The 12,500-nt window shown below is 35.1% G+C and overlaps 1 protein-coding gene across 1 annotated transcript in view; it reads right to left on the reverse strand.

Moving 5' to 3' along the window:
* The window catches only part of LOC135219568 (potassium channel subfamily K member 18-like), a 614,734-nt gene extending 604,674 nt beyond the window's left edge, over positions 1-10,060 (reverse strand). Inside the window, exon 1 of the mRNA XM_064256437.1 lies at positions 9,892-10,060. The gene's annotated coding sequence lies outside the window, so the exon portion shown is untranslated. The remainder of the gene's footprint in view (positions 1-9,891) is intronic.
* Between the last annotated feature and the right edge of the window lie 2,440 nt (positions 10,061-12,500).

The raw sequence follows: 12,500 nt of genomic DNA on the forward strand, positions 1-12,500 counted from the left end.
ACCAAATTTAGTAATGCTTGAGGGTCCAATAAAATCACGTGTTTATGAGGCTCAGAGAGTTACTGGCATTGCTACCTGGGAGAAGTTTACGGTCGTTAAGGGAACTATACTTGCCAGAAACAATACAGAGATACTGCGAAGTCCATAGAACCAATACTTCTTTTTCACCCGCCCCCCCTTTTTTTTTGGATAAAGTTCTATAATTAATGTTCTTTTGGAGAGATATTGAATAAAGGAGTTTGTTATGTCCCATTCGATTTGTGGATCATGAATGCAAAGAATAGATTTTTTTATAATTTGAAAAGAAACGTTAATGAGTGTTGTAATGACTGAGGTCATCCTCACCTGTGACTAGGAAATTTGTTTGTTTTTTGTGTTTCTTTGTTTGTCTGCCTGTATGTCAGTCTCTTTGTATGCTTGTTAGGTTGAGCTGAGTTGAATATAGAATTTAGGCCAAAGGTTAAACACTGGGACCTATGAGGTCATTCAGCGCTCAAGTGGAAATTGACAGTAAAAGGTTTGAAAGGTGTAACAGGAGGAAAACCTCAAATCAGTTGCACTATAAATGAAGTGTTAGGAGAGGGTGGAAAGTAAGATGAAGAAAGAGAACATGAAAGGAGGTACAGTTAATTCCGGAGGAGTGCACAAAATGCAGTGTTGTGATTCTCACGAACATTTTCGCGAGATGTGCATCTTGACTAGAGATTCAATTTTGGGAAAGCGCAGAAAGCAAACCATCCGATGGATTTTGCTGACCTTTTGAATGGATTCCCTATTCTGGTCGTGGTTTGCAGAAGGAAAACACTGCAGTACATGGGTGATGCTTTGAAAATTCATTTTTTCTTAGTAAGCCGTTTCGAATGATAATACAAATTCCGGAGTATATGGAAATTAACGAGAACACTCCGCATCGAATATTAGCACAGCTCCATATTTTATCTCGATTAGCTGTTACTCGTTTTCTCTTGCAACAATTTGCCTCCTAGGAAATTACATATTCGTGAATTTAATATCAGCAAATGATTAGACATTTAACTGGACCAGAAATTTTTTAAATTCCTGAACCTGAAAATAAGTCTCAAGTATACTGTGATATACACTTAATTTCAGAAGTTATTGGTATGTATTTATGTACGTGTATATATATATTATATATAATGTGTATATGATATTTATATATATGTATATGTATGCATATATATACATATATATGTATGTATGTATATTCGCTAAGTGTTGTTAATATAACTGTTCAGTGGAAAAATATAAAATGTATAGCGTACAAAGTTGCGCGTATGTTATTTTTCTTACAGGGAAAAAGAAATTTCCGTTTACTATACAATATTAAAACAATTTTTTCATGAAAGCATAAATACTTTTAAAATTACTAGGTCTTGTATTATCATTTTTTTTATTCCTGAAATTAAACAGCTACACTTTTCCTAATTCACCTTGCAGTTTGTATGGTACACACACAACTCATCCCAACGATTGCTACAGTTCTCAGTACAGTATGGATAATGATGCCAACACTAAGAATGTTAATAAGGCAGCATCAGAACAAAAAGTAAAAAGAGTGAGGTTGAGCAAGAAGCTCATATGGAATTTTTGGGGGGTATGCATCCTGCGTAGGAGAGGTGAATGCCGCAAACTATAAGAAAACAGTCACAGGATAGTTCTGAAAATAAGGGAAAACGGTATGATAATCTTAGTCTTAGAAGCCACTGTAGCTCAGTTGGCCTAAACGGTAAGCTAATGATGTTAGATGACCCTATTAATCAGTGGACCTGTGGTATTGTCAGGTAGCCTACACCATCTTTTACAGATTTTGGGAATGGAGATGGATTTATCTTTTGATAGACAGTGCGATATAGCTAGAGGGCAGAAGCTTAATAATAGATATAGAAAACTATTCCCATGCCACCAAGTCGCGATTGGTCCCTGTCGTCATCAAACTTATATATAAAAACATTATCGGAAAATGTCTTTAGTAGGAATTATTCTATTTAAGCTAAACTTATACTGTGTTGCATCACTTGTCAAAATGATTAAAGATGGAATATAAAACTCTCTTTAGTTTCATTATGATCGCTACAAATAACTTCTTGCGGATGTCTCAGTTGACAACAAGAAGTCTCTCTGTGCATGCCATTTTCTTGGGATAAGTCCAAGACATTTAATTTTTTTACTATTCATTAAGAAACTAATATAAATCATTGTGCACCTCCACATCAGTTCTTTTAATTTGGACCTCACACACTTTGAATTTAATTAATTTTGATCCTACTCGCCTTGAACATAATTAAATGACTTTTCGTGTCTTGAATATATACTGCCTGTCTCTGAAGGTTTTGAGTTGAGACGCAAACATAGCATTCATTTCCTTACAATACCAGATTAGATTTTATGTATGTATGAATGTATGTATGAATGTATGTATGTATGTATGTGCACACTGCATACCGTCAATGCCAAAAATTCCACAGGCATTTGTCTATAATAATTCCGACTTCATCAAGGTTAGTTTTGTTTTGGGGGATCAAATGTTCCAGACGTTGTATACTCCATTTAGTAAACATTTACTAGCAGCTGTCTACTTAATTTCGTGTGTGCATCACGTAACTCTAATATTAGCACCCGTGTGTTCTGCTTCAGCATTATTGTATACATACGTAATACACAAAGATGTCATGATATTTACTAACATGTTTTGTCAATTTGTTAAATGAAACAGACAAAACAAGTTGAAAACATTAAAGGTGGCGAGCATAGGAACAGTTGCCAGGTCTGTGTGTGTTGTATATATTGTTTCCAGCTTTCTTTGAATATGTCTATATGGGTACGCATATCCCCTTTTCTTGATCTTTTTTCATGACTGCGTTTTTCTGTCGTTCTCTCGCATTAGGTTAATTTACATTAACCCACTATATTTTATCTCAAGTGCTTCAACAAAAATTTTTCTCGGCGGGGAATTAAAGGATTTCTGTCCTATCTGGTGTTGGTCAGTCTTTTAATTTTTTAGTGTTTTTCTTATGTCATCTGAATCCTGATTTTATTCCTAGTATTCCCCCTTTCTTAATTTTTATTTCTTCATAGAGTGTAATTGGTAAAAATAGAATCACGTCCATTTTACGCCCTTGTATCAGTGAATTTTAAGTTTTGGAACTCTTATGACTAAAAGACGGTAACTAGGTAACGTTTTCTTGAAAACTTCATTTAACCTGTATTGAGCAATGCAGTGGTTTTTATCCGGGTATTTAGTCGAGACATGACTTATGGTGGATTACTGAACTTGCATATATATAAGTCATATCTCATTACCATGATTTATATACATATAACGAGCTACAAATGTCCTTTAATATCTAATTCGCTCTACCTCGGAATTAATATATTTTCATATATGTTTAACCGAAGGGTAATTTTTTTTAAGCGATAATAGATTTGCCGGCTCACGGCAAATCTATTATCGGTCAAAAAAAAAAAAAAAAAATATTCCCCTTCGGTTAAACATATATGAAAATATATTAATTCCGAGGTAGACCGAATTAGATATTAAAGGACATTTGTAGCTCGATACACACACACACACAACATACTATATATATATATAATATATACTAATATATATATATATATATATATATAATATATATATATATATAAGTGTGTGTGTGTGTGTATTAATATTATCTGCTACTATCTGCTACCACATCGAAGGTATACAGTAACAAAAAAATGAGCCTGACTTGCTTCTGAATTGACAGTTGCTTGGGATTCTAATGCACTATATCGTAAGGCAATGTGGGGTTGTGAAACCCTTATGGAAGGAAATGCTCCAAAATTGAAGGATGAGCCAATGGTTTTTGGCCAACTAGAAATTAGTAGGGCAATTAATTCTGCTTACCGAAGACAGTTAATGTAGTGGCAGTAATCAATACAAAATGGTCATTTCTTCTCCTAGGAATTACCATTGTTTTAAGGTGAAGATATGTAACTCATGGCAAAGGAATTTCTAGATAAGGGTTTTATACCTTGTTTTATGAGGAAATAATCATTAGTGGCAGATGGACCTATCTCCTTGGGACCAGTAACCTTAATGGTGTTTCAGTCAAGTTTGATGTTGGAAGAACAAATAACTTTCTTACCACTCTTTCTAGTGCTCAAGTCACCAAAATGGCTAGGGATTGGGTTCAAAGACACATATCCTGTATTGGTATTGCAGTAAAAAGGGAAAAAAAGCAGAGGCGAAATAAAACACTAGATATTGGGGTGTGGATATAAATAGATAATAAGACAAAAGAGAAGCATTTGTAATATCGAAATTGTTAAAGAATAAGAAGCCAGATATTTAGGCCTTTAAAGATACAAAAGTGGGCGAGTGAATGGTAACCGATAAAAAAAGTGATGTAGCTGTGGTTAGGTTAGCTGAATTGCAGAGAACTAGGGAATGGGTAGCACTTTAAATGTCAGCAAGACTATGATGATGGGTGAAAGAATACAATTATATTACTTAAGGATTATGCATTAGACAGAATGTGGTTTGATAAAACGTTCCAATTGCGAGTGTAAAGATCTAGACTTAAAAATGAAAACAGGAACATGCTACGCCAGGTGCATGTAGTCTGAGGTTGATGGAATGAATATTTGGGAAATTCGCTGAACAAATGCTCGCGGAACTGCACAAGGATGACAATGAAGAGGTTGCAGAATGGAAAACTCCAAGGGTTTAATACGATTACTAGGTGCTGTGGTATAGTACTATCAACGTCACCGAATGATTATCAGTGTTTGGAGGGTGTACCTTAATGAAGGAATGAGTAAAATGAATAATTGCTCCATTGCATATGGGTCGAGATGACTGAAGAGACCTTAAAAGTGACAGGGGCTTAATATTCCTTTTTATACATGATAAGATTTTTATGCATGATAAGATTTCAGCAGGGAAAATGAGACTTATCAGCAGTAATGGTAAGGGAAGAATTTAGGCGGGGTTTAGACTAGGAATTTATGAAATAGGCATGTAAAATGATTAAAATAGAGGGACTAAGCTCTATGTATATGTCCCCAAGAAAACAGTATGGTAAATATTATAAAAAGAGGGATGTTTTAATAGAATATTGCCGACTTTAATTATGTTATTTTACATACAGACCTTGAGGCTTATTCTTTCCAGAAGAAAGCAATAAACAGTAAAAGACTACGGTTTCTAAAGACAAATTTACAAAACTTGGACGCTTTCCTTCAGGAGGGCTAGAAGGAGTTGAGATGACATGTATGTATGTATGTATATATATATATATATATATATACTATATATATATATACACATACCATACATACATATGTATATGTACGTACTAGGTAATATCACTGTAATCTACACATAGACATGTAAAATATATAATCCATATATATATATATATATATATATATATATATATATATGGTATATATATATATATTATATTATATTATATGTGTATATATATAACCTTTCACGTACATAATTCATGTTTGTAATATACAATTTGAAACAGAGTTATATATGATAATTTACATTTTATTCTCCACTAACATCATCGTCTTATGACAATTACTATGCAGCCAATGTTGAAGGGAGATAAAAAATATGGGACAAATTACTTCGAGTTCATTGCCTTGTCCCTCTCATTCCTGCGCGTTAAACGAAACTAATAATCCTTTGCTTTATGTTTAAAGGCTTAATGCCATCCCCCGCACAGAAACGTCAATGCGCGCGTACACACACACACACACACACACACACACACACACACACACACACACTGAACTTGGCAGGTCTAGGAGGAAGCAAGAAGCGTTGATTGAACTAATGTTAAATTGCAGTCGTATGACCGAAGATGGCATTATAGGAATGACCAGTGCTAAAGTTGTGAGGGGTTAAAGTGAATTATATGAACTGGCATGCAGCAGATATATTACATACAGTGCTATGCTGTAATACACAGAGGGTGTACTCACAAAGAATATATATATATATAATATATATATATATATATATATATATATATATATATATGTGTGTGTGTGTGTGTGTGTGTCTGTGTATATACATGTATATATGCATAAATACACACTATATATATATATATATATATATATATATATATATATATAGATATATATATATATATACACAGACACACACATACTAGCTGAAAAACCCATATATATATATATATATATATATATATATATATATATATATATATACACATATACACAGACACACACATACTAGCTGAAAAACCCTGCGCTGCCCGGGAAACCTCTGATAATGACAAATTCTCTCTCATTCCTCTTAGGATAGTTGCTTCTCACCCCACCCCTCTCCCTATTTGGGTTGAATTTGGACTGAAAGAGCTTCAGTAGTGTCACTATTTATCTCAGCAACCTCAAAAACTATGGATTAGACACAAATATCTGTCGTTTTTTATTATTTTTTACATGGCATCCCCTTCGCACCCCTCCTATTGGGGCTGAACTTGGACTTGAAGGGCATAGGGAGTGTCAATATCCATCTCAGCGACCTCGAAACTATGGATTAGACACTTAACTATGGATTAGACCCTAGTATCTGTCGTTTTAGGTTATTTTTACATGTCACCCCCTTCCCACCACTTCGCACCCCCTCCCAATTGTTATTGAATTTAGACTAAAAGGGTATCTGGGAGTGTCACTATTCTTCTCAGTGACCTTGAAACTATGGTTATACACTAATATCTGTCGTTTTTGGTTATTTTTATGTCACCCCCTTCTCATCACCCCTTATAAAACTATGCAGTAGACACTAGTATCTGACATTTTGGTTATTTTTAGATTTTATCCCCTTCTGACCACCCTCTGACCGCCCCTCCCAACCAGGGCTGAACTTGGACTTAAAGGGCATTGGGAGTGTCACTTTTCATCTTGGCGACCTTGAAAGCTATGGATTAGACACGAATATCTGTTTTTTATTTTTTTTATTTTTACATTTCTCCCCTTCCCAAACACCCTCCCCCTTCAGTACCAGTGATATCTTAACCTCACAGTGTTCATTTCTAGATAGTAATTAGTATGTATACCAAGTTGGTTGAAACTGCTGAATGCGTTTCAAAGTATGTGTAGCATACACTCACTCACACACAAACAAACATCACTATATATATATGTATGTATATACTATATATACCTCATGCAAACATTATGATTTCCTCTTTTAATTAGTTTTATGACCATGGAAAGTACTAATGATAAAGTTCTATTACTTATAGAATGCGTAATCAGTATTTCTGATTAGGTGTGTCTGCAAATAGACACTGATGGTGTTTGTGGTTGTCGTTAGATTCAGAACTGGTTTTTTGTACGAATAAAAATAATGATGAATTTTATTCATACAAGTTTCACTACTTCATCTTTCTCTCATTTTAATTTTGAAATATCTTGCATTTTTCTTTCAACAAGAATTAGAATAGAGTCATCTATGAATGCCAGGGAATATGATGTTTAATGATTTTGACTGAGCGAATAAATTTTCCTGTTAGAGAACGGTATCATATTAATATACACTTCATTTTCACATTTAAACCATTCAAAAGTTAATTTTGGATCGGGGCACAATTGACAGACCGTGAAGTTTGTGAAATTTGTCTCAGTCCCATTTTGTCAGTTGCCTCGAATTTGATTCTTTAAGCTAATGCATAGAAGATGAAAATCTTTATCATCAAAGAGTAATCCCTAAGTAATCTACGTAGTTGATTTTGCATTTCTAAGAAAATATATAACCATCGTACAAACACGCCATGTTATGTTAATTTTCCTTTTATCAGTAGTTTTGCGTTAAACCCTCTGTCGTCCACACAGAAAAGTTATATTAGGAACATTTGCCTGCATGACGTCACTGTTACGATTCTTAAAATATAACGAAGCCAGTGACAATGCTTGTTTCGAACCGGCCTTGAGTTCTTGTTATGATGGGCTGGTGTTAATTGAGTATTCATTTATTCCTACTTATTGGCATAGGTACGTTCTTAAGACCAACCAGGTCGTGAGCCTAATTCTGCTTGATTTAAAATTCAAGGTACCGTAGACTGTTTAAATTTCTTTCATTCTTTTTGAAGAAGTTATTTTTTATAACATTTCGTTTCATGCCATTGGCAATATGATAGTTTTCTGTAACTATCATATTTTTATATTGGGGGCTTTCATAAATAGTGACCCCCAAGGGTTTTCGGTGGTCGTTATCTAGGGCATATTTCTTGTGGGTCATTATCTTTATGATATTTACAGGCTTTTCTTTATGTTTTTACGGTAATCCACAGCAAGCCTGTACTGAACGGCACAAAAGTGGATATATTCCGCTTCAAAACCCCCGGGGGCGTCAATATTTAATAAAGAGCCTTTCATAGTAATCTATACCAGTCTATCCTAGGCTAACCTAGCACACACTACCTATCCTAGTGGATATTTGGCGGCCCACTCACGCAATTATTTAAAAACATCTTGTTTTTTTTGTTTACAGATAACCACATTTTATATTCATAGGCATTTTGCTGTAAACCCTAATAATGAACAAGCAGCCATTACTTGATCACTCAACGGTAGCTGATAAGCAAAGAATTTAGTATGCATAGATTGACTTCTGCACACTATTGTACTTTAAATGTGGTTTGTATCTGTTGTAAACTTTTTCGAGAGCGAGAGAGAGAGAGAGAGAGAGAGAGAGAGAGAGAGAGAGAGAGCGCACGATGACTACAGCCAATGCACCTAAAGACGTTGCAGAAAGTTTCGATAGTGATTCAAAAGTGATAGCAATGACTTATTTATATACATGTATATATAAATATAAAATTATATATATATTAAATTATAACTATATATATATATATTATATATTAAATGGTGTAGTGTGTACTATATATATGTATGTATGTATGTATGTATTTATGTAATACATACAAATACATACGCATATACTTTTACATGTTTATACATTAACATATTGCTTTAACTTTGTGATGCACAGCCAAAACTGGCAACTCCGGATGCAAAAACTTCCTGCAATATCTTTAGGTCCATTGATGTGTCTATATATATATATATATATATATATATATATATATATATATATATATATATATATATATATGTGTGTGTGTGTGTGTGTGTGTGTGTGTGTGTGTGTGTGTGTGTGTGTGTGTTTGTGTGTGCGTGTGTGTGTGTGCTCTTGGGCATATTTTCTCTTATGCAATTTCTCATTGAAGTCAATGACTCTCTCTGTAGCTAATCTCTTCTTATCTAGACTCTCAGTTAGTCTATACTTCTTTTCCTCTATTGGTAAGCTTCTTGGGAATAAGGGAATTCGTTCAGGATTCTTTCCATATTTTCTTACTCCTAAGAAGCTTGTCATTAGAGAAAAAGATTTTAAGACTGATTGAGAGCTAGATGAGCAGATAGTAGCTGCAGAGAATGCCATCGACTTCAATAGAAACACACACACATATGTATATATATATCTATATATATATATATATATATATATATATATATATATGTATGTTTATTTTTGATGGTTTGCAACAGATATGAAGTCTTCCTGAACTCTGCATATCAAGTTGAAGTGTGAAACTACAGCTAAGCGAAATAATTTAACAATAAACATATAGTTTCATTTAATTTTATACCAGAAATTATCATGAAAGGAACGATAAAAAAATTCTGCAACTAATTCCATTTAAGGCATTCTGAAAGCCTAAAACTTGGATTTTTCATAGTTGCCATTCATGAGGATCGCTGTTGTTCAGTACTAGCGATCGAATCAGGTTTTCTCTTTGATTATATTCAAAGTTTAATCTATTTGTGAAAGCTTACCTTAATCAGTGGTGAAGAACCCCACCAGAATGCTCCAGTTCGTACGATAATCCAAAATGAGTTTATATGAAATGTCTATCGACTTGTCAGTAATAAACAAAATCACAGGAGTTCGCTTTCGTTACGCCCAGATTGGGCACGTATTACCAAGGGAACAAACCTTCTTGCCCCGACCACAGCTGAGAGTGCTACTAACTTCTGCTGCAATGTTGTAGTCAGTTAGAGTAAAGACCCTATTTTTTTCCAAGAAGAAGAAGAAGAAGAAGAAGAAGAAGAAGAAGAGGAAGAGGAAGAGGAGACAGAGGGAGAGGAGGGGTCTCGGGGACCCTGTAACCAGGAGGAACCTCGAAGCGCGTCAGGGTATGAGGGGTATCAGTGCCAACGCTAATCATACCGGGAAGACATGATTCCCTGTCTTATCACAAATATGTCTCATATGGGAGGTGTTGGTATGCCATACGTCGTGTGACTCTCTCTCTCTCTCTCTCTCTCTCTCTCTCTCTCTCTCTCTCTGCCCGGAAGTCTTTATCCCTTGGAATTTTTTCTATAGTGATTTATTCTCAATTCTGATAGCCTGTCTTTCCTCTTTCCCTTGTCATTTTCACGTACATTCTGTCACGTCTGAGCCAGTTCCGGTACTTATCCGTTTGTCCTTCTGAATCAGTTATAAATTGAATACCTCATGAATTAATTATAGAATAAACACCGCATGAAATAATTTTAGAATGTGTACCTCATTCTTACCAGTAATATGATTGCCGCATCAGTCGGTGTTTTGAGAAGAGGGATGAGAAATGAATTGTTATATATATATATCCCCATGTGCCTTACCACCTTCTCCCTCCCCTCCCCACACCAACACGTTTTCTAATACCTCCCCCATCACCCCTGCAGGTCTTCCCACACTTCCTAAGTGACTAAGACCACAAGCTTTGCCAAACTCGACGAAACCGAGACACTGGTAAATCTGGGGAGTCATCGCGTGCCAAGCGACCCTACTGAACTTTTTTTTTATTTCCCCTGTTCCCTTGGCCTGTCGTCTAGCTTTTGCTCCTAGCGTATATACCTGGATTTTCCCCTGGGTTGGCTTAACCCCCGGAGTTATGTAACTCCCGTTGCTAACGTTGTGTCCTTTGCCCGTTCCTAATGCAGTCCGCCTAATGGTGGTGAGTCTCCCGGTCCTTCAAGGCGACGAGAAGAGACAGACACGTCTCTAATGAAGACTGATATGGCATTCATATATTGATTATTTAATGAGCTTGGGAGACAGGTCCTCTGTATACGTTTCATGTAAATGTGGGCATAAAATATTTTGATTATTTTGTTAATAGGATTCAGAAAAATATATTCCAGTTGTTAATAAGAGGTCGTTGCACATTCGGAATTTGATTCCTCGCTTGTTGTTGTGAACAAAGAGCTCTGAGTAATTATTTTAAATGAATGTAGAGTAATAACAAATTAATTACTGTCGAAGAAGGATATTTTGATAATTATAGGGCCCGATATGTCCGTAGCACTTCATTAACGCTAAAAGAATTCTGGCAAAATGAGATAAATGAGTTCCCTCGAGTCAGAGTCAATTCTTTGTTTGCATATCATTATAACTTAGTGAAGATTTGCATAATGGTGATATGGTACTATGAGAGGGGTTGGAAAAAGAGGCCGGACCTTTTTCTGCCTAGGACTTAATCTTAGTCCGTTGAAAGAAAATAAGGGTTTTTGTTAGAAATTTCCCGAGCGGATCCGTCGGATTTATATCCAGTTCTCAATTGCAAGACGATATAACTTTAGAGATGTGTACCAATTCTAGTTAAGCTTATTTATACTCCGTTTTCGTAAACGATTTATCTGTTTTCAACTATTCTAAATTGTGATATTTAACAATCGCAAATGCATATTGTAACAAAGAACATCTTCCTGAGGGAATTTTTTAGTTGATTAAATAATGAAAAAACTGAAAAAGAGCGGCTGAAGTATGAAGATGATTGACTACATATATGAGAATAGATGATGGCTTTGTGTGTGTGTCACAAGTGTTTACAGATACTGTACGATTATATCCAAATGCCGACCCCAAACTATATACACATATCCACATTACTTATGATCGAATGTCGTGTCGTTTCCAAATTTCATGATAAACAATGGATCCGTTTAACAAGACCAGTAAGTAGATGATAATTGTTTTTACGTGACAGAGTCAGTTATGGAAACAGTACAGTAAGATGAATAAACTGTAAACAGAAGTAATTTGGGCAAAGGGTAATAAATGTTGAATCATGGCTGGACAACATTTGTAAAATATTTACAGCCTCGCAACCGCTTCACAGTCTTTATTTCTCCCCATATCCGTAAGCAGATGTAATTTGTGCGAAAGGAAGAAAAATGTTGACTCAAGGATGAACAACTTGTGCAAAATATTTACAGAGTCGCATCCGCTTCACAATTATCAAATAAGGCCCGTCACTTCAGATAGCACATGGCAGCCCCATTAATTTCTCCCCATTTAGTTAACAGAAACCGAGAAAAACTTCCATTATCCAAAACGTTTTGCAATGACCTTGCATAGAGATTCAACAAAGGAAGGAGACTTCCTCGAATAAACAATA

Source organism: Macrobrachium nipponense, chromosome 1 (assembly GCF_015104395.2).
Source record: "Macrobrachium nipponense isolate FS-2020 chromosome 1, ASM1510439v2, whole genome shotgun sequence".
In the NCBI taxonomy this organism is placed as follows: Eukaryota; Metazoa; Arthropoda; class Malacostraca; order Decapoda; family Palaemonidae; genus Macrobrachium; species Macrobrachium nipponense.